Below are 24,358 nucleotides of genomic sequence, written 5' to 3'. Positions count from 1 at the left end.
GAGGTATTCAGTGGATAACTCACAAGTTATCTGGCCTTTTCCACCTGCCTGCTATTGTGCCTCCTGCCCATGCAATATCCAAAAGGCCCCTTCTGAAAGCTGCTGCACCCAGTCCAGTGATGGCCCGAGCTCGCTGCCTGGAACTGTTCATTCTGCCCCCTGTGATGTCATCCAAGGACGGCAGCTGTTTAAATCTCTGCTGAGGAAGCCGGAGGCACCCACGCTTTGTCACACACATGCACAAAGGAGCTTGCCCTTTTGTGCGACCCTTCGTGCGCGTATTTCTTCAGCAAATTCTCCCTTTCCTTCTGTTCTGCATCTGATTATTGGTCGCAGCTATGTATATCCCTACCATTTCTGGACATGGGCGATATGGCCCCCTTCCATCCTGCTTAAGTCAAGGTCAACACTTGTCACTGTTCCTGTTCAGACATCTAGAGTTTATACTGGTTTAAGTATACTCTTGATAAATGCTCAGTCTATCTCTAAAAAGTCTACAATCATTTTCAACTGTCTAATGTTTTTGAAGCTGTGCTGCTGCTGCTGCCTGACAGAGACTGAGTCAGCATTATTGAATCAATGATGTCCCCCTGAGAAGTCTTATATTTCCTAGCCCTGACCTCTTCTCAGGGGCAGGGGGTTTTGTGGTATTCTATAAAAAAGAAATCTCTAAATTTTGTGTGATGCCATATTGATATTTCCCCACCCTATGACATAATGCTTTTGTCCTCTAAAGGCTTTTTCAGTGTATTGTCAGCCGGGCATTCTGGCTCATAATTGCTCTCTACTTAGTACTTATTGAGTTATTTAGTTGTTCTCAGATTGATTTAACAAAAACTCTGGTCCTTGGTGACTTTAACCTTCATATCAAACACATTTCACATACTAGCTATCATTGGTTTCTAGAAGCAATGGCTGTTTGTGGGTGGAAACAGATCATTAACTGTCCCGCACACAAAGCAGACAAATGGGGGAGGAGGAATAGCCTAGTGGTTAGAGCAGTGTCCTAGGAGACCAGGGTTCAAGTCCTGCTGTCACTCCTTGTGACCTTGGGCAAGTCACTTTGCCCTCCATTGCCTCAGGTACAAAGCTTAGATTGTAAGCCCTCTGGGGATAGAAAAATACCTACAGTACCTGAATGTAAACCAGTGTGATATCTCAATTGAGATCAAATGTCAGTATCTACCTTATAAATGGGCTCTGACCGACGGCCTGCAAATGCGCAGTAGAGAGCAGCTCTACCGCGCATGTGCGGGCCAGCACGTTGGTCAGAGCTGTGCGTGCCCGAAACAAAAAACATGGCGGTGGGGCCGCAGGAGCGGGAGGAGGAGCAGAGGCGCCGCGCGCGAGTGACACCCCCCCTCCGAGATCTGCCGGCAGGAGAAGCAGCGCCGCCACGCGCGAGTGACACCCCCCCCCTCCCCCGAGATCTGCCGGCAGGAGCGGCAGGAGAAGCAGCGCCGCGTGCGAGTGACCCCCCCCCCCCCGAGATCTGCTGGCAGGAGCGGCAGGAGAAGCAGCGCCGCGCGCGGGAGTGACCCCCCCCCCCCCCCGAGATCTGCCGGCAGGAGCGGGAGGAGAAGGTGGTGAGAGGGAAGGTGAGAGAGAGAGGGAGGTGAGAGAGAGGGAGGTTGAGAGAGGGGGAGGGAGGTGTGAGAGAGAGAGGGAGGTGAGAGAGAGGGGAAGGGAGGTGAGGGAGGAGAGGGAGGGGGTGAGAGCGTGCCGGCAGGCGGGGAGACTGCGGGAGGGAGTGGGAAGGAAACGGACCGAGCCCGTTGTTACGGGCTTAACGGCTAGTATATAAATAAATGTGAGACCTGATCTTTCCCAGCCCTGCTACTTTTACCTTAAATGTGGATAATCTTAAGATCCCTGCTGTGCCATGATCTAACCATTATGTGATTCATGTGACTGTAGGAATAACTACCCCTACCCCTGAGTCCAAGGGAGAGGTGCCTCTAACCTATATGAGGGCATATTGATTCAGATCTATTTAAAGAAAAAAAGAATTACAACTATCATGGATACCTTCCCTTGCTGCTTTAAAACCACAAAGATCTTGGCATTATAAAAAAAAGCCCATGATATACCCAATCACTGTGTAGAGCAAAGAGCAAAGTGCAAATGGCAGAAGTATCCATCAAATGTCAACCTTAATAAATATCACTCATGTTCCAATATAGAAATATGGTTAACTCAGCCAAAAAATCATATTATTCTACTCAGATGAAGGCCTCTTTCAATAATTGTAAAAGCTGTTGTATACGGTGAATTAGCTGGTTAGCCCACCTATCCATCTAAATAGTTTTCCGCCTGCAAACTCTGTCAAATCTTTGTCATTTGCTGAATTTTTCACCTTTGTGCTTCTTTTCCTTCATGCAGTTCTATTGTGTCGGTTGAGAATATTGCTGCACTCTAATGCTAGAGTGGATTTGAGCATGTCTCACAGGCTGAAATCCTTCAGAGTATCTCAATAACTTAAATTCCTCTACCTGCTTCCTTAACCCTTGCCACACTGCTTTGCTGCTGAAGGTTGGCCACAATAAGATGGTGAATCCCATCACTAGAATTGTCAGTCTGTCACTTTCTGCAGTCAATGTCCCTTCTCCCTTGAAGGGTGCATCAGTGAGGCCCATTTAAAAAATCCAATGCCGATATCTCGGTGTTCACAAATTTTCGACTTGATCATCTCTTCCCTTCTTAACTAAAATAATAGAATCAGTTGTTCTAAAGCAGTTATCCTTAATTTTTCACAACAACACAATACTGGATCAATATCAGTTCAGATTTAGGAAACAACATAATACCGAGACATTACTCATGTCCAGTACTGAAATTTTACATCGAGGGTTTGACAGTGGGGCATCATATATGCTAATACTCCTTGATGTTTGATCATCTGAATCACAGTGTCTTTCTCACTTGTCTATCTGACATCCATATCTCTGATAGTGTTTTGTCCTGGTTACATCTTATTTCCATAATCACACTCACAAATCACAATAGCTTCCTCAGCCTTCTCCTGGTTCTCTGTCTCAGCTGGTGTTCTCCAGGGCTCTGCGCTCTCCATGCTCATATTTAAATGTATACCTTAATCCCTTTGTTGTCTCTTATCTACCTTAGGTTTATCTTACAGATTATGGGGTAGATTTTTAAAAACTACACCCGCGCGTACTTTTGTTCACGCGACGGCGCAAACAAAAGTACACCAGATTTTAATAGATACGCACGTAGCCGCGCGTATCCATTAAAATCCAGGGTCAGCACGCGCAAGGCTCTGCAAAATCGGCAGCCTGTGCGCACCGAGCCGCGCAGCCTGCCTCCGTTCCCTCCGAGGCCGCTCCAAAATCGGACCAGCCTCGGAAGGAACTTTCCTTCCACCACCCGCACCTTCCCCTCCCATCCCCTCCCTACCCCCCCCTACCTTTGTTGGAAAAGTTACACCTGCCCGAGGCAGGTGTAACTTGCGCACGCTGACGGCACGCCATGTTCCGGGCTGACGGCGCGGGCTGGTCCGGGCTGACGGCACGCCATGTTCCGGGCCAGGGGCTGGTCCGGAGGCCATGGCCACGCCCACGGAACGTCCCTGGGCTGGAACCATGCCCACTGGAATGCCCCCAAATGTTGCGCCGCCCCTGACACGCCCCCCCCTAGCAAAGCCCCAGGACTTACGCGCATCCCGGGGCTTGTGCGCGCCGCCGAGCCTATTCAACATAGGCTCTGAGCGTGCAGGGGGAGGTTGGGGCAGGTTTTTGGGGGGTACGTGCGTACCCCTTTGAAAATCTGCCCCTATATGTGTAATAGCCCACCCGGGCACATTAGCAGTTAGTTGATCTTTATTGAGCTAGGGTTAGTTCAGTTAGTGGAATAATGAGGAGAGGATCCATTCAATGCAGTCTCTCCCCTTCTTATGGTTTTATAAGCAGCTCTCTCCTGAGAGCTCTGAAGGAGTGGGAAGTATTAGTTTGGAGTTTTTGGAGGAGGTTGGGATTTTTTTCCTCTGAGTTATTGGCCTACCTGAAGGCTTGGGCTCTACCTAGCCTGGTACTTTTGGTTCAGGTGAGGAACTCTATTCTTGCAGTCCACTCCTTAGGTGCAGGGTGATGGTCCTGGATTAATTTTTGGATTTTTTTCACATTTTTGCAAGAGGACAAAGTCCCCAGGGTGTTTGCTCAGGGAGAGGTTTTTGGGAAACCTCTACTTGTGGACCCTGGGTAGGGAAGACCTGCCCTGTGTGACCTGCCTAGGAAGCAGAGGAATGGTGGTGACATACTACAGTATCTTCTGGTGTTTGGATCTGAGTTGGGGAAGCGAGAATTTGTTGGCTGTCCTGGAGGAAGAGTTTTGCCCCCTTTCCTGTCTGGAGCCAGGGACACTGACATCTGCATGTTCCTAAGAGAATCCTTCCCATCAGTGATTCATTGGAAATAGATAAGATTACTGAAGAAATACCTACTTTGAGACCTTTGAAGACACCCATCTGGAGTCTTTACCCCTGGAGAGAGAGGGTTGGACGATTTGTGCAGAGGCTGTGAATTGTTGGTTTTTTTTTTTATCATTTTTGCCAGTTGGGAAGGAGTTATTCCCTGCCCACCTGGGAACTCAACTTAGCAAAGCCATGGAGGGCAAATGCCTCCTTAGTTCTGGTAAAAGATATTCCTGCACAGATTGAGGGGAAAAGAACTGCAATCTGAACATTGCTGTGGTGATAAGGAATGTGCTGACTGTTGTACCCTACAGCCAGTGCAGCCACTACAACTTCAATGCCAGCAATGCCTTAGCCTGCTGTACACTGAGGTCAGGTTTCCCAGCATGTTGCCATCTCCCAGAGTAAAGGACCCCTACTTGGTAAAGGCATTGGAAAAAATAGGCCACCAAGGATCAACCAACATCCCCTTAGAATCTTCCAAAGGGAGTGGTGATCAAGCCACCCACCTGTGTTCCCTGCCTAAAGAGTTGCCAGGCCTCCTAGATGCTGGAGATGAGTGAACCAGTGGAGAAAGTGTCCTCAGTGCCATAATAGCAGGTGAGGAAGAGTGAAGTCCCTTGGACATCATTTGGCCCATTTGGAGGGACATAGTAGAAGAGAGCCTCTGTGCCCAAGAACAGAAAGCAGAAGCGAGTGCTGAGAGAGGCAGGCCTGCCTTAAGATGACCTCTAATTGAGGCGAGGCCCAGGGAGTCTGCAGAAGCTTACCGATGTTGCGGTTCCAGGACTTGGGCCTTGGCAGGAGTCAGTCTACCAACACATGGTCCTCCAGCTCAAGGTTATCAGGAAGTCCAACATCAAGTTGGTAGTATGGGCCAAAGAATTTCAAAGTTGGAACATGGCTAATAGTGCCCAAACAGCCAATGAGCGGTTCACAATTGTGACTTCAGAGATGAATCTCTTTACACCCAAATCTAATACCTACTGGGAGTATTACCACCTGGCCATGAAAGGTTGCAGGGTACTTTCAAGTTCTGGTGAATTATCTGGGAACCCTTCACAGACGGGTAGCAGCTCCCCTGGAATGGGGCTGCAGGAATCATATTTTCTAGGTCACTGGTAACCAGCAAACTCTCATTACCATTATATCACGATGCCGAATGAACTGTTTAACCAGGCCATGCATCCTGATGTGCATGACCAGTCCTGGGTGGTTCCCAGTATCTGCCAGTCAGTGTGGGACCTTTAGAGAGGCTTATATGTCAGGAGTAAATTTTGTGCACAAAAAATGTACAATTGAAGGTAAAACAAAGTGCTCTGCTGTGCTTGTTACATTGGGTTCTTAGATCCTGGAAAGGCCTACTCAGTTTTTTTTGCTGCTGCCTGCAGACAGATAAGAAACTAAATTAATTGCAGAACTTTTTGATTTAGGGTTGGCTCCATGACCCCATTCCTTTGCTAAACTGAAATGTCTGAAAGGAAGTAATCGTCACCTCTCAGCAGTGTTTTGTATGGGATGATTTATTTTTAATGAAGCAGACGGAACTCCAACATGTGAAATTTATATATTTTTTAATGCAGTACCCGGCTATGTGGAATAAGGACTTACACACAACTAAAAAAAGCCTTCTTTCTGGGATGCATGCATGTATACATGGATCCAGAAATGTCTACTCCTGAGGTATCCTGAAATTTTGGTGCGGAGAGGATACAAAATAAAAATGATTAGGGATACAGAAACACACACCCACTATTATCTAGAGAGCTTCTTTCCCTTCAGAACCTAAGCTAATCATTTTTTAAAAAACGTTTTGGACACAAAAGGACAGCAGAGACAATATTCTCCCAATCTGAAAACAAACATATTTTAGCTGAATTGCTGAAAATGATACAGAAACTGAAGTGATATTGTTTTCATTAGTGTTGTAGTTTCATAAATGTGCTCCAAGGCTACTTTATTATAAGTGAAATCTCATCTCAGATTACTGGCAGTGGTGACAGGAAAGAACAGTGAAACCTGGGACGACATGCTCCATTTCCCATCTGGTTAGGGTAATTTTTGAGTTATGGCAACATGTGCTAGTTTTGTTGGGGGAAGAAAGAGAGAGAGAGAGAGCCTCTGGGATGGCACACATATTAGTCAACTATTTATACCACTGCAACTTGTAACTCGGGGTGAGGTTTTGGTGGTGGCCTAGGTTGGGGAGGGGGGCAGTTTTATATGCACAGGCAGACGTACAAACAGCAGAGTATACATCAGTGAACATTTGCTGTGATTTGGAGTGATGAAAGGTACACAAAGATGAGATTTCTACAATGTACTCTCACCATAGCTTGACAAACTCTCTACCTAGGTGCACAACTTAAAGCCAGGAAAAAAGGTGTAGTTATAATGTGCGTTATGCTATCACATGTTGTGATTCGGTCGCGCTCCTCGCGACCGAATCCCCTACCTGGCCTCGGGTCCCGAGCGCGGCACGGCCGCAACGACACCGTGGCAGCTGCGGCCTAGGCGGCGGCGCTCCCACAAGGGAGACGCTGCCGGAGAAGTTGGGCCCCGCCCCTAGGGCTCGCGCGCGCGCAGGAGAGGCCCTTTTAAAGGGTCTCCGGCGTGAAAACCCGGCGCCGCCCTCAGGATGACGTCAGACGCCGAGGGGGATTTAACTCGGCGTCTGACTCTCCTCGGGGCCTTGCAACGTGGTCGCTCTTGAGCCTGCTAGTTGCCTGCAGTTCCTGCCTTCCTGCCTGCTCGTTCCAGCCTTCCAGTTCCAGTGTTCCTGCCTGCCCGTTCCAGCCTTCCGGTTCCTGCCTGCTTGCCTTGTGTTCCAGTCCGCTTGTTCTGGCACCCCTGCCAGCCTGCTTCAGCTGCCTGCCTTGATCCCGGTCCGTCTCATCGAATCTGTCTTCAGCTGCCTGCCTCGATCCTGGTCCGTCTCATCAACTCTGTCTCCTGCTGCCTGCCCTGACTCCGGTCCGGTCCTGGTCTTCTCTGCTGATAGCCGCTCTCCTAAGTCCCAGCGGTCCGGGTCCCTACAGGCTCCTCCTGGGGGGACCTCGGGCTTCCAGGGCGAAGCCACCTAAGTCCTAGCGACCCGGTCTCCAACAGCTCCTCTGGGGGAGTCTTGGGTTTCCAGGTGAAGACTCTTCTTTGGCTCAGTAGTCTGCCTCCCGTCCGCCTCCCAGGCGGTCGGTCCAAGGATCCACTTCCGGAGTCCAACAATCACATGCAACATTAAATGTCCCTCATTTTCATAAACCCTGCCCAAATTCCTCCCCTTTGACAAAATTTTGCATACACATCTCACAATGCGATAAATAATGCATGCGTTATGGCGTTATCGTGGGCATTAAGGCGATAACGCCAATGATAATGCCCTAACACATTTTGATGAATGACCCTATTAGGGAGCAATTTGCACCCACATAGGTGCAAAGTCCATGGGTACCTAACTTTCAAAGGCTAAGAGCATGCATATTTTTCCTTTGAAAACTGTCATGGGTAGAAAGTGCCCACAGACATTGGCACGTGCTTTTTCTACAAGTAAAATTTCTATGAAAAACACCCGTAGATATGTATCTACAATCTACGCATGTCATTTTTGATACCACCTAGAAGATGTCCCTGAGAACCCCTCCTCTCAGTCCTGCTAAAGAAGCATAAGCTATGTCCTCCCATACATTCCTTTAGCCTGATTGAGTGAGGGTGATTTTCAGCCAGGTCAATGGCTGAAATCTGCCCTCTTTGAAATGCTACCTTTGGGTATAGGGCACAATAACAGAGGGATGGTATTGAGTTTCTGAAGTGACTCTGCAGCAGCAGCATCACACATGGTACAGGAAGATTATACAAGGAACTGATAACAGGTAATTTCATGACCATGTCTAAGAGTGTAGAATGTCAGTTTTGGAAAGAAATAGCAGCTTTCTAATATACTTTATTCTGCAATAACAGATTGTCTTTTGTTTAGAAATGTAATGTACCAGAACATTACAGACTCCACTCATCCGCACATGCCTCCCAATCTCTCTTTCTCTACCTCCTCCATGCCCCTTCAGCTCTGATTTCCTTGTCTCCTCCCACCATGGCAGACCGCTTCCCATTTCCTTGATATATGCCTTTGTACTCTGGCCTCTTCTTACTTCCTCCTCTTAGTGCCCCATGCAAGCTCCTCTGAAGGATTCTAGCAACCTTGCATGTGTCTCCCAAACCTCTCCTGGAGGCACACCAAACTAGTTGGTTTTTCAGGATATCTGAAATGAATATGCATGACATAAACTTGCAAACACTGGGGATCCAATATATGCATATCTATCTCATCCATATTTTTTGTGGCTATCCTAAAAACCTGTCTGGATAGGTGTGCTCCAGGAGAGGGTTGGGAACACTGATACAGAGAACTATTTTCGCATGGATCCAAAATGAGGTAATTCTTTAATACACCTGACCCATGGAGTAAGAATGAATCCCTTGAATGTGGCTCTACATTTAATTTTTTGGATTTTGTTTGGATTTGCCAGTGGATTTCCTTGGGTTCACTACAGATCTTTCTAAATGCCCAGTTTGCTCGCAAAGTTTCTCAAACTAAATTGAAAAAGTGTGTGCATCATCTTGTAGAGATCTTGTTAGATCTCTATCAGGAAACATACAGAATATTCCATTTGTGTGGGGAGAAAACAGAGCAAACATATAGGTAGGTAGCTCCCCCATGTGGGAGAGAGCACATGGTGAGCTTCTCTGATATAAATACTTCGACCATCATTTTATGCTGTGGATTTTCTGTTTCCCTTAGCAGGGGCAACATGCCATGGCTATTCCCTGATTTTTATGTTGTCTAATTGTTATTAGCATACACACAAGTGCAAGAAATAAGTGAGTTCCTGGTGAAAGTTTTTAAGTTATCACTTATAAAATATTTTATTACGGCAACAGAGCTGGTTAATTGTAGTGATTTTCACGCCCAAAAGCAGCGTTTATAAACCTAGTGGTAAGCCGACGCGGATGCAATCCAAATTAAAATTCTATCAGACTGATACAGGTACGTCATAATGTAATGTTACACAATGTTAATGTTTAGAAGTGCACCTTAAGGCATTAGTCTGTTCTGTACTAATATTGTTCCTTGTTATTATGTACTCTTGTGCTTTTTCAGATTGTTGTTAAAACTATTCCCCCCCGAGGCAGCTGGGTGGCGAAACACAGGACCGTGTTGGGGGATCTTCAGTAACAGACTGTATCTAAATCAAGGAGTTGCCGTAATAAAATATTTTATAAGTGATAACTTATAGCACCTTCACTTATAACCTTATAGTTATAAGTGATAACTAAAGCACCTTCAAGCTTTAACCCTGTCTCACTATTGTATATTTTATAATTATTACCTGCCTTTATCTTCTTTCCAGCTTGTTTTAAAGCTTCCAAGTTCCCGATTCCCGTTGATTGTAACTTTGACTTATTCCTATCTATTGTTATCTATTGTTTATCTGAATTGTTCCTTCAGTTATACCCTCTGTTAAATGTAAACTGATCCGATATGGTTATTTACTATGAAGGTCGGTATAAAAAACTGTCAAATAAATAAATAAAATAAATAACTTAAAAACTCACCAGGAACTCACTTATTTCTTGCACTTGTGTGTATGCTGATTATTGAGAGTGCAAGCGGTGCTCCAGTGTGTCGTTGGGTCTAATTGTTATTGCCATACTGGATCAAACCAAGGATTCATCAAGCCCAGTATGTTGTTTCTAACAGTGGCCAATCCAAAATACAAGTTCCTGGCAAGCACCCAAACCTTAATAGAAAATCCATGCTATTAATGCCGGCAACAAGCAGTGGTTATTCCTTATTGATTAATAGAATTTTATGGACATCTCCATGGAGCCTTTTATTTTGGATATGGGAGTTTCTTTCCACACTCCCTATTCTTTCACATTTTTTATGTTGATTTTGTGGCGCTTGGAGGTAGACCCTTGTCCTGGAGCAGTGGAGAATGGCTCCCTGGTAGGGACCAGGAATCACATGCCCCCAGGGGACAGAGCACAGGAGGAGACAGAGACTAAGATGAGCTTCACCACTGGAAGCCCGAGGTCCCCCCGGGTGGAGCTCGTAGGGACCCGGGCCGCTTGGACTTAGGTGGGCCTCGCAGGGTCTCCCGGAGAGGTAGTTAGAGAGGCTTGCCCATGATCAGCAAGGGAGCGCGGTCGGACTTCATGCTATTGGCCTGGAGAGGCAAGGAAGACCCAAACAGCGTAGGTGATGATAAGGCAAGGGACAGAGCCAGAATCAGGAGACGTAGTCAATGGTAGCAGAGGTCAGAATCCGAGGATCAATCTGAGGAGTAGTCAACGAGGCAGAGGTCAGGTTCCGGAGGTCAGATGAGGTCACAAGGCAAGCAGAGGTCAGGATGCAGGCAGCAGACAGGAAGGTCAAGGAACAGGCCGAGGTCAGTACCAGAGAGACAGTCCGAGGGTACTACCTGGGAAGGCGAACAGACAGACACAGGTTCAGGAGAATGCTGGAACAGTAGGACACTGGAACAAGGCTGGAACAAGACTGGAACAAGACTGTGAACGTGGAGGCAACCTAGCACACAATACAATGCCGACCCGATTGCCAAGGCAAGGAAGTGCAGGCAGGGACTTCCTTATATTGTTCCATCAATCAGGGTGCACCGCAGAGCAAGGACCCGCCCCTGGCCCTACAAGAGGCCGGATGGTCCGTGCTCTTAGGGGCGTAGATGACCCCACTGGAGACGCCGTACTCCGGCGTGAGGCCTGGTGTGCAGTGGAAGGCCCAGCGACCGCCGCCGCGGGACGCCGAGGCCTAGCAGAGCTCGCGGCTGCTGCTGGGAAGGCCAACCCATGACCTGCAGAGAAGCTAGCAAGGTGAGCAGGCCCATGCACAGGCCAGACACGGACAGGGCGCGCAACAGATTTCTTTGAGTTCTGAATACTAATTAACTAGGGACTCAGTTACTTTATATTTTTCTGTTCCAACAAATTAGGAGAGGTTCCTTTACCCAAGAGGATTCTGAGATCATTGGGATCTGTGGAGAGGAATGACTTGCAACCATCCAAAAAAGAAAAAGGCGAGAGGGGAGAAAGGAGTTTGGATGGATCTTGTCAGAGCTCATGAATAACTTCTGAAGATTTTGGCAGAAGAAGAGTAACAACAGTATCAGTCTGATACTTTAAGTAGAACATGATTTCAGAGAATACTACATGGAGATGTAGGAGATATGAGACTTTGTATCTGGACACAAATCTAAATTGGATTAAACAGTCTCTTTGCCAGTCACATGGCGAGGGAAGCTTAACAACGTGCTCTGAACAATGGGAAGGGAAGAAGTGAAAAATTGGCTTTACCATCTTAAAGTTTAATGAAACCTTAAGTCACTAATTTATTAAGAAGCACTTGTAACCGATAAATGTTACAAATAGCTGGAAAGAATATCTTCATCATTTCCCAACATCTCAGTAATTAATGTTGGAAAATAAGTTAGCTTCCAGTGTGCTCTTTGCTAACTAGTGACTTTAATGCTCATCACTGCTATATAAAAGAACTTTAAACTGGGGCTTAAGCATTTGTAATGCACATGGCCTTGAATGTTATCTTTCCTCCCACTCAGGGAATCCTGACCACTCGGATTTTAGAATGCTATGGGGAGATATGGCGTAAACACTGTGTTTGAGATATGGCCTCTGGATCCATTATCTGGGATAAACCAGCCCGGGGGTCACAATCATATAATACACTGGTCAAGTGAATGGAAGTCTGGATTTTAATCAGCTTCTGGGTATATAAAGGCACAATATAAAGCAGGATATGAATTGTAAAAAATTACAAAATATTCCAGTTGTATAATTGTTATTTGCACTAGATTTCATAGTATGAGGAATAGAAGATCTGATCCAGAAACTGAGCCCAGGTCCATCTGCAGGGCACTGAACTAATGAGCCCATCTAGTGCAATAGCTTTTGCTACATTAAGGGCTCTATGCACTAAAACTTGAACGCTTTTTCTATGCATGAGCTAAAACGTTGATGTGGACACTAAAACATCTCTTAATGACCAATGCACTACATTTTAGCTCATGCATGCAATAAAAAAAAAATCTTTAACCTATGCTATTAGCATGCATGCTAACCAAAAGGTTTAGTGTGTACTTGCTGGATTGCTCAGTCCCTATGAAGATTGGTCCGAAGTGAATGGGCTGATTAACTGGGGGTATTTGTGTCCCCCCCCCCCCTGTTCTCATTGATGACAAGAAGCTCCCTTCTCAATCCTCTGAGCACCATCACACCCCAGAGCTTGGTATCCATGCACCAATTCCTTCAGGAAGATCAGCTTTCCCACCTGAGTCCAACCTCTTCAACATGAAGCACTCCCTCCCCTTTGCATAAAGTCTCTGACTTCCCCCCTCCAAAATGAGGAATTACCATTCCTGAGGCTCTGTCTTTTTACAGGCAAGAAGGACATTAGAGCTCTCCTGCCATGTTCACTGTAGACTGTTGATAATGACACTAGATGATGCGTCATCTATCAATTGGTGAGGCATCACCCAGCATTATAATATAGCAGGCTCCAGCTGTGCAGGCAGGAAGAATCTCGCCACTCTCTTGCCTCATTCCAGAGGGGTGAAAGGGAAATGGGGTGTCTGTCTGATGTCTACCTGAGAGGGGGGTTTATGCCTACTGGAGGGTGTGCAATGGTGCCCAGGGGTTTTGAGAGGGGGCTGCTTGTCATCGGCAGAGTTCTAGAGGGAAAGGGAATCTCCTTTGTTAATTGTCCCTTTCCCTTTGGAACTAGTTGACAAGGAGGATTTTGAGATGGAGAGAGTCACTTTTAGGTCTTAGTGTGGCTCTTAAAAATGTAACCCTTGCTCCAAGGCAGTGTAAAAGGTTTCACCTTAACCAGCACATGCGCAATAGCACATGATGGACAGCATGACATGCTATTTCACATACGTTTCCTAAATCCTAATTTGCATATGATATTCCTTTATTTACATGCATGACTACACTAAATTTAGCACATTCATGCTAGCATAAGAGATATGAGAGGATCTCTGGGTGGAAGCCTGTCGTCCTGCTCGGTGGAATGGCGCATGGGCTGCCACAGGCATTGATACTCTACTGAATCAGAGATACTCAACTAGTGAAATGCTATCCAAATAAAAAGCAGTAATGTCCATCTTCTACCATGTACCCATAGAATCTGGTGTCCTTGTTTAGAAACAGTGCCTCCTCTTGGCACTCCTCTTTTGCATACTGAGTCCAGCGTTCAATCCCGTTATTGATAGGGCTGCTGTCCAGTTTCTTAGTGACTCTCAATAATAGTGCTAGAAAAACACAGTTCCTAGCTCTCTGAGAGTTGGTGGAAGATGATTTCATATAATGAAGCTATGAAAGCAAACCACTGGGGACGTCCATGCTATCCACAAAAGTTTGGATCCCCGATGTATAAACTTGCAAATTCTCCATAAAGCTGCCCACAGCCTTTCCTTTTAACTGCTGGGCCAGTGGTGAAGCTACTCCTGTTAGTCATCATGGTTTGCAGTCCAATTTTTCCATAAACCAATGTCAATAGCATAAACCTTTCTCGATAGCAGGATTTTAAACCTCAACATCCAAACTCCCAATTCTCCAGCAGTGTTAGCATACACAGTCCCTTTTTGAATGGATGGCAAACAGGGGAATAGTAGGGCTAGTGATTAAATGTTCCATGCACTGCTATTAATTAATTTTCTCTGTAGCAGGGTTTTAAAACACAATGTCTAAGCTCACAGTTCTCTAGCAATGTTAGCAGTATTACCTGCTTGGGCTCTACCTCCCACTCCTCCCACTAAAACCGAGGCAATACATGTATCCTAATTTTCAGTCCTTCCAATTTTGAGACTTTTGCTCCAAAAGGAAAAAGAATGGTCAGTAATTGGCGTTTACCTGGCTCTCTACCTCTAGTCTAAGGTTTCTAATTCCTGCTGCTTTTTCCACTTTCATGGGATCTGAGTGTGTCCAGAACTCTTCTTCTCCCCATCCTTGTAACTGAGCACTACCCCAATTTATATTACTCGAGATGCTGCTGGGTATGAAGGGTTGGCCACACCCCTGCCTTACTCTTTGGCTGGATGCTAGGGAATCTGGGAAATGTAATGTAGGAATTCTGTCCCAGATCTTGGGCTCCTAGGCTTCCTGTGTGCACTGTTAGTACCTTCTAGGAGCTTGTTGTGTGGAACAAGTACTAGCTGGGTACCTGCTTCCTTTGTAGACCCTGCCTTTTCATTAGTCTTCTGACCCCAATTTGGTATGCACGTTAGGACTTTAGTTTATAACATGCTATTTTTATCACATGCTAAATGGCTTTAGTGTACATGCTAAGCTTTAGTACATAGGCACTTAAGAGGCAATTTTCAGAAAACCCACGAAGCTAATATTCAACTTGCTTACCTGGTCCATGTGTACAAAGTGCTTGCAGATTTTGTCCTGGCAGAAAATGGCTGCTAAACCACACACCTAGATCTGGTAATCAAATCTACATGCATTGTTTTTAACTCTGACCTAAGTAGTAGTACATACCCAGGCATGCCTTCTTGAATTCCAGCTAAAAGTGCACACTCTGTGGAAGCCTGCGTGTTCTTTTAGCCAGACTTAAGGAGGCAATTTTCAGAGAGGCTAATTTACCCAGGTAAATGGCTTTGAAAATTATCCTCTTAAAAATGGATTGCTATATTTTCCATTATCAACGTTATAGTCTTTAGAATTGACCTTTATGAAGCACTACTTCAATGACCAGATTGTTTCTAATACATGTTCTTGGGTATAATAAGAAAACCAAAAGGTATTAAAAATATAATAGAAAAGACACATGGCTCAATGGGGTTAGCAGGATTTGTGGCCCTGGGCAAGTTAATTTGAAAGCAATAACCATGGCTAATTTATTTCAAGCTTTTGGGGAGGGTGGAAGGAAGAATGGAGAGGGAATATCACTTTGTCTATAAAGATGTTTCAGATTGTAAAACCTTTTGTAAACAAAGACATATCTCTTTGAAGAAGTATTTCAGAAATGATCGATTTTTTTTACGTGTACTTTTTTTTAGCAATTTCTTTGTCAGCCTTCATCAGTGAATGATTGAGATATATGTATTTTGGTTTTAAGATTTTATTTTTATTATTTGTATTGTTCTGTTTATATTTTTATGACAATTGACATGTAAACCGCTCAGCACAGTTTTTACTGCTATGGGTGGGTTAGAAATGTAATACATAAATAAATAAATAAATGTCGATGCAGGAGGTGTAATTCAGAATGGTTATTTTATGATTGTTTTATGTGGGTTGTCTTTATGGGGTGGGATATGGCAGGTTGTGATCTCTGACATCATTGGCTATGTGCTATCTTATAAAATCCTGGGTCGGCGCGCACAAGGGGGTGCACATTTGTGCAACTTGCGCGCACCGAGCCCTGCGCGTGCTGCCCGTTTCCTCCAAGGCCGCTCCGAAATCGGAGTGGCCTCGAAGAGAACTTTCCTTCCACCCCCCCCCCCCCCGCACCTTCCCCTCCTTTCCCCTACCTAACCTACCCCCTGCCCTATCTAGACCCCCCCCCCCACCACCACCTTTATTCGAAAAGTTACTACTGCCTCCGGGCAGTAGTAACTTACGCGTTCCAGCTGTCTGCTGGCGCGGCAGGCCCCGACACAGGCCGCTGTGTCGGGGCACTCGGCCACGCCCCCGGACCATCCACACGCCCTGAACACGCCCCTGAGCCGAAACCACGCCCCCGGCCGCCCCTTTTTGCAAGCCCGGGACTTGCGTGCATCCTGGGGCTTTCGCGCGCCGCCGAGCCTATGCGCGTAACCCTTTTAAAATCCGGCCCATAATTCCTTTGAAAATTCACTCCATAGGGCTGATTTGTCAAAAGGTTTAATGTGCATAAATGGGCTATTGAAAACTGCTATAATATATGCTACTTTAAATGCTAACTGCTTTGAAATTTACCTCCAGTGTGCTTTAAACTAAATGTATTCTAATTGCTGTCAATCAGGCTGCTTGCTTATTCTCTAACAAATTATCCAGATGTCCTAAACTAAAAATAAAGCATGATTAAGACAGTAGCCGTCACGAAGTAGTAAAAAGGCCCCGCCCGGATCTGCCAAAACTCAGTCTGTGATGTCCGGTGTTTGCTTGGCATGCCATGTTCAAGGTTCCCATCTCCTAATGTGGAATGCCCTCTTGTGTGAAAAAGACTCCTACAAGACTACTATTAAGCTCATCCACAGTAATAAACCATGGCATGGAAGAATACACCTGAGAAAGAAACAGAGGTTTCAATCAGCGCCAATACTGTATACCTGTGCATGGATAATGTTAACTGAAAGCAGATCTTACTGGGACAACACATGCAATGCTTGTAAGAATAAAATGCTCTGGGGCACATGAAATAATGTGTAGCTTTTGATGCAATTTGTCTGTGCCTGTCTACCAGGGAGGGCAAGCTGGCAGTGACTCATATCCGCTTCTGGCTCTAATCACTGACAGAGACAGAGAGAATTAAGAAAGAGACAGATGAGTTTGAAATACATTTCCATTGCTAAATCTTCCAGAGGGGCCGCCTGTAGTAGTCTGTAGTACGTCTCACAAAATGGACTTTTGTCCTCAAACTGATGCCTCAATTAGGTCCTAATTTGCTAAGGCTTGTTTCCCGTACTGTGCATATGGAAAAAAAAAAAAAAAAAGCTTAGCACATTACTCCCTTAATCTGTTAGTCTATTAGGTACCATAAGCCTCTGTGTTGTATTTACATTCAAATTAAGTAGAATGAAATCCATAATATTCATTTTATATTTTAAAACATTTAAATTCCACATAATACAGTAATAGCTCAATATATACATCTAAATTATTTTGTAGCCTAATACTGGCCCCAAAAATGAATAATACTCTGCCAGCCACTGCTGCTGATGCTAAGGATAAATAGTTCCACAATTTCATACTGTGCTCATTTAAAAAAATTGTTGCTGCTGCTGCTTTTCCCATTCCTCCCACCTCCTGCTGGTAAATTGAACCTGAACTTTGCTTTTTCCCTGAAAAAAAGTTATTTATGTCATATCTGATCAGCACATTTGTGGAAAAGAGAGAGAGAGAACACTGAATACTGAGTGAAAATACGGTAAAGGGAAGTGCAGATGAAAATCTATAGAAGTGAGTAAAAGAACATGACACTGATTTAGTGAGTGAAGGGCGCCTGGTGCGAGTTGGGGGTAATAGAGAGGTAGGTGAATCGATGTAGTAAATAAATGCATGAAGTAAGTTGTATGACAGAACATTTGGGATGAGGTAATATAAATAACTTGGCATGAGTGACAGTTTGTGAGAGTGAGACGATGTGTGTGACTAGGGCACTGATTGTATAGGGTGGGAATAACGTGCCTACTAAATGGAGTCCTGGGCAGCACTTTGCAATTAGGAGCTACATGTAGTTGTGTGATGGAGTGACCCTATTTCCCCTCTTTAACTTGTGTGGGATCAGGCATTTAGCATGGTCCACCTTAAATCAGACAGAGAGAGAGAGAGCTCTGTGGGCAGGAGCCTGCTTGGAGGGAAATGAGATTGTGAGCCCAGCTGGGATCATGAGGCCCCCACGTCTCCAGGATCAAGGAGCTCCTGACCCTATCTGAAGTTGTATTGGAAGTATATTGCAATGGTGAGCAGATATTGTCAGTGTGATTTTTCTGTTTATGTTAATAAAATTTGAGATTGCATTAGAAAAGGCTGGAGAAAAGGCAGTGTGGTTTTGTGCTCCAGCCTACAAGATTTGCTCGGTCATCCTCACAAGCAGATGCTTAAAGTCCATGTTCTCCACTACCTGCAGGGGCTGGTCATCCAAGGCAATCATTTCTTCAATGCGCCTTGTTACCACTTTTGTTGCTGTCTGCCTCTTGCCCTGGAACAATGATACAGAACACCACCCCATTTCCTTTATGATGAGTTGCTGCTGCAGATGCATGGCAGGGGGATGCTGCCCTGCTATTTCAGTGGTGGAATGAGCCATGGAATCAGCTTAGGGAAAAGCCTTTTCCTTTTCAGCCTCTTTCCTCTGAATTTTGCTTTGAATGGAAGAAGGGGGTACCCAGACTAATACTTCCACCCTCCTCTTATGCCAATGCTAGCAGGTGCTGTTTCTGCAGGTGATGCTGCATACCAGCAATTGTCAGATGCTCCAGAATCTTACCTCAATGAATTCACTGAGCAAAACATGGGTCCTCTATTACTTTAAAGTGATTCCAGGTCAGGGATGTCTTCTGCAATCTCTTCTCTGTATCATTGGGGATGGATGCTTGCTCTGGAGTTGAGGTTGAGCATGGACCTTGAGAGAAAAGGCCAGGAGCATTGTTCACACACTCTATCTGTATTGCTGCTATTCCTCTCAGTATCATCTATCTCCCCTATTACCTTACTGGAGGTTAAGACACTACTGACTATACCTCCCAAATTGTTTTCAACTACTAGTCCAAGAATAGCTTCTGATTTTGGGAATCCCAGACAAGATTTTTCCTCAGAATCAGATTTGAAAATACTGCCTCCATTGTATGAGAAGCAGTAACCATAGAAAAGTGCTGCCCCCTGTCCATTGCTCCTGCCCTGCTAATTCTAGCCTTAGATGTCTCTCCCACCTTTTGCCCCTGCCCCAAAACAAGTGAGAAAGTAACAGGTGGTAACGGCGCATGCTCTCCAAATTTAAATTTCTTCTGGCTTGAGCTGGCTTTCACTGTTGGCATTCTGTGGTGTGGCTTAAAAAAAGTCTCTTTTCAATTTAGGGGCAGGACTACCTTTTTTCTTGCTGTTATTACCATGCTGAGCTAGCTCTCTAGCAAATCTACTACCCTTTCCTTGCAGTGGCATAATGGAATTTGAAGTGCCTACTGTGGGTAAGATATCACAAAAGAATTATTTGATACCATACCACCACTCACAGTATTAGTATGTGCAAAAATGTCTATATGTCTGTGTGCACTGATGAAGTGGCCTGAATCCTTTTTGCACACACAAAACAACTGTTACAGAACCAAGAAGGCTGGTAGCCTTGCAAGTTCTTCTTCACTTCAGTCTGTCTGACAGACTGCACTGTTATAATCCGTCAGAGACAACAAAAGTATTGGCACTCTGACACTGCTTCAATCTCCATTCCTCTCCTACCATGTCCCCAATGAACACAGAAGCAGTGCCACTGCCTCTGTCTTTCTTCTGTCACAGTGAGTGAGAAAGTGACCAGACCACTCGCTGAAGTAGAAAAGATTAGATCAAGCTCTTTACACGTGCCAAAACCTACTTTTTTAAAGCTTTTAAAGTTTAACTCTGAGAGAGCCTCTGCTAAAAGAGAGAAAATGGACTTACATGGTAAATGCTCAGATCATTAAGTGGGAGGACGTAGGTGTTATTTGATCCAGGTAACAGCTATAGGCTAGTTAAATAGATGTGGTTAGTGCAGTTAGTATAGCTGTGTTTAAAAAAGGATTGGATAAGTTCTTGGAGGAGAAGTCCATTACCTGCTATTAATTAAGTTGACTTAGAAAATAGCCACTACTATTACTAGCAATGTTAAATTGGAATAGACTTAGTTTTTGGGTACTTGCCAGGTTCTTATGGCCTGGATTGGCCACTGTTGGAAACAGGATGCTGGGCTTGATGGACTCTTGGTCTGACCCAGTGTGGCATGTTCTTATGTTCTTATATTCTTATGTTTCACCATGATTTGTCCTCTGCCTGGTCTCCATACTAACTTGTCCTGCCTCATCTTCCAGGAGGCTGTGATGTTAGAGAGGCAAGAGCTGGTTGCTACATTACCACTTTTCTGTTTGCTCACTCTTCCAGTGCTCAGCACAGCCATAGATTTGAATGGGCCATTGACTTAAAGGGAAACATAAATGAATGAAACAAACATTTTCATTTAAATTCATGGACACCCTCCATTCATTTTTTGAATCCGTACATGAAACAAAAATGGACTCATCTGGTACATTTTATCCATTTATTTCAAACAAATGAACATCTCTACTGTGTAATGAAGTAACAATTTGTTTAGAAAAAAGCATGCTTTTGATAGAAATATGGTTGTGGCTTGCTGTAGCTTAAATCATTGCTAGATTAATAATGAACACTTTTACCTACTTGCTAATTCAGTCCCTTGTTAGAATCAGAAGGCTTGAGGTCATCCATTATTTCTATTTTGTTTCTAAAAGCAAACTGTAAAGACAGTGTTGCCATTTCAAAGATTACCTTTATCCAATGTGATATGGATTTTTATTATTCTATAGTAGAATATCAAAGCATGCAGCATTTTAACTTTGTGGTTTACTGGCTCAAATAATATTGTCCTTAATTTTGACAAATACTTTGCTTACAACTCTATTGAAGCATTTTACATCAAGTAGCTTTTGGTCTATTGGCCTATTACGTGAATGTGTGATGTGGTCACAGGATCATCTGTGACTTGAGGTCTAATCCTGCTCTGTCCTGAGCTCATTGGGTGAACCTATGGTAGTTATGTTTCCTCTTTGAACCTTAGTTTATCTAACCAGAGTTGAGATGTAGAGCATATTATGTAATTGGTAGTCAGACTGTGTCCTCATTGTGCTCTACATATATGTCTCAAATATTACATTGGGTCCCACATACTATATAATGGTGTGAAAGCTAATTCAGAAACAAAATTATAGACACTGAAGGATATTTAAGCCCATCTAGTCTGCCCAGTTTTCTTCTTGCTAGACACCATTGGTTTCTAGCTTTCCTGTTACTAATGTAACCCTTACTCAGACAGGGGCACATAAAATGTGAGAGGGTCTGGCACCCAAGTGAGCCAGGGCCAGTCTCTCAGGAAGAGTTCGGAGGAAATGTGGGTCAAGAGACAGTGTAGTGGACCTGGGCCAAGAGGCTAGGAGGGTATTCAGGTGTCCTTTGCTGGATAGGGTTCTCACTCATTGAAAATCCTCTCTATGACCCCTTTTGACTGCTTTATACTCCTTGCTCCAACATTCATGATTACCATTAGAAAATGGAACTTGCTTTGGGGATGTATTCCATACAAACCAAACTTTAATGTTTTGGTATTATCAGCTGTCAGGGTCTGTAACAGAGTGGAATTTGCTGATTAGATTAGCATACATAGCTAACACAGCTAAGCTGAGATGTAACCCCCTCTCAGATAGAAGGTCCCTGATACAGGGGCTACAGGAAAGTCCCAGGGCTGTCTTTATTTTTACAGACCTCTATCACACATTCTAGCAACAAACTTCAGCCCTAGGGCTGGGTTTTTCCAGCAGAAGAAGCTCTGCGACTCTAGGGCCCCGAAGTGCTGTAGTGGTGTAACCAAGCTGCACAATCACTCTCATTCTTTGTTCAGTACTCACATTAACTCACAGTAGAGGGATGGTTGATCTGGAAGAGCATACTTGAAAGAAGACTCAGAGTTCAAGATTGGTGTTCAAATCATAAAAAGGTTTATTTTAATTTAAAAAGTAATTTCCACGCTAGGATCCCAAAAATCATAAATAAGATGAGGAAAATACAAATCTAAAATATTCATGTTTCTTTCTCCATGGTGCCTCTTTTGAGGACCCTCCTTCTCTTAACTGTGTCTTGGTCCAAAATGCCCTCCCCAATTAGGGTAGGGTAGGAAAGTTCTCCTCCATGAACAACATACACCAGGGGGTGTTGGAAAGAAATCAATCCCCTAGCTTCAAAATTAGATGGTTTCTCTAAAAAAATTCTCAAAAATCCAATTTTCCACTTTGCAGGAGTGCAGGATATAAAAACATTGGTCCAACCCTTCTTTTCAGTAGGTCCTCCCACTCAGTCAGGAACTGGTCCAGAATAGCAAAAACCATTCTCCAAACTTTTCAAATCTTCTCAAAATTCTTGAGGACCTACTCAGAACTCTCCTCCTCCTCCTCACAATACTTCTCTGCACTATGAGATCTCAGACTGATCTGATCTGAGGGTGATCAGCCCTACAGTATATATAGGAACAAAATCCCATCCCAATAAAAGAAGGCCCAAATACTGGGAGGGCTCAGAATATGAAAAATGCCCACATCAAAAATTCCAAGATGACCCCTGCATACTTATATGGGTTCTAATCACAACATACAAAAAAGATTAAAAGGCATGAACATTAACAAATATGTACACTTCTTCCCTCTTAGCTAGGAGAACATTTTCTCCCCATTCTTCAATTGTTAAGCTTTGTCAGTGAAATTAATTATCACTATTCAATGGCAGGGGAGCAAGACTGATACTTCACTTTCAATGCAAAGCCAGCCTAGCTCTCTGCTTCAACAGCAGGGGAGCAAGACTGATACTTCCCTTTCAATGCATAGCCAGCATGGCTCTCTGCTTCAATGGCAGGGGGGAATGAAGAAAGGTGGATCTATATTCAGGCAACAATCAACAAGGACTGAATTACATAGTCTGGATAAACAGATAAGCATGAGTGTAGCTTGCTTATTGTGGTGGTTAATACCCCTAACTAATTAAGCTATTTCACTTAGATGCATTTCCAACACTGCTCTCTACATTAATGGCGGGGGTGGAAGGGAAATAGAATAAAAAAGGTTACTAAGAGCCAAGAGAAACATAAGTATGTGAGAGTAAAAAAAAAAGTGTGAAAGCTTGCTGGGCAGACTGGATGGGCTGTTTGGTCTTCTTTGCCGTTATTTCTATGTTTCTATATTCCCCCATCTCTTCAAATGACCACAGTCATAAGCTTGAACTTATCCAGCTAAGTGAGGGTGTCTGAATATCTGTCTGTGTTTAGCTTTAACTTAGCCAGATAAGGAGAGAGAGAGAGAGAGAAAGAGAGAGGTACTCTATAAGGACCAATATGTAAGTTTACTATTTATACCACTGTAAGAGGGGGCACTATTAACGCGGTGTGAGGTTTGGGGGGGTGGGGAGGTTTGGGGGGCAGTTTTACATACACAGTCAGAGGCACAAACACTAAAAGTGTCATCACTGAAGATTTTCTGTCATTTGGAGTGATGAAAGGTAAAAGAGGAGTTGATTGTACAATGTACTCTCTACCTTGCCGGATTGCAGCTAGGTAGAGAGTACATTGTACAAAACTTGTTCTTTTACCTTTCATCACTCCAAGTGACAGAAAATCTTCACTGATGTTATCTTTGCTGTTTGTGCCTCTGTGTATGTAAAACTGTCCCCCAAAACCTACCCCACCCCCTAAACCTCACCCCAAGTTAATAATGCCCCGTCTTACAGTGGTATAAATAGTTAACTTACACATTGGTCCCTATAGAGTCAGTCTCTCTCTCTCTCTCTCTCTCATTGGTAACACACCTGCAGTGGATTAATCAGCATGCAAAAAAATAGCACAGGTGTGACCACACCCCCTTTTTTATTGCAGGCACTATTTCTACTTTATTTATAGCATTTTCATGAATCTAGACCTAAGTTAGCTAGATAAGTTAAACCTGTTATTGAGCAAGACTAGTTAGCCAGATAGTCTTATCTGGCTAATAGTTATCCAGGTATAATCAGCAGTGCAGCTGCACTGCTGAACATCCCAGCTAAGTTAGCAGGATATATTTATCCTGCTACCTTTCCTAGCTGACTAGTTTTTGAATATCTACCTCTAGAAGAATACCTCAACTTGATCACATAGACAAAACATGCATAGTCCTTCCCCAAATGCAAATTATAAATAGAAATACGCAGACAAAAACTGAGTTGGAAACCCCAAGAAGCCAGACTCTACATTCAGTGCAACACTGAAGAAATGGAAATAGAAATTCATTTTCTTCTCTACCATGTAAAATTACAAAGATACTGGAGATGCTGCACATTCAGATTCTCAAAGCTGACATATTTGAATCACTAAAGCAAAACAAAAAATATTTTTTCTACCTTTGTTGTTTGGAC

This window comes from Rhinatrema bivittatum, chromosome 5 (assembly GCF_901001135.1).
Source record: "Rhinatrema bivittatum chromosome 5, aRhiBiv1.1, whole genome shotgun sequence".
In the NCBI taxonomy this organism is placed as follows: domain Eukaryota; kingdom Metazoa; phylum Chordata; class Amphibia; order Gymnophiona; family Rhinatrematidae; genus Rhinatrema; species Rhinatrema bivittatum.
This window is presented reverse-complemented; position numbering follows the sequence as displayed.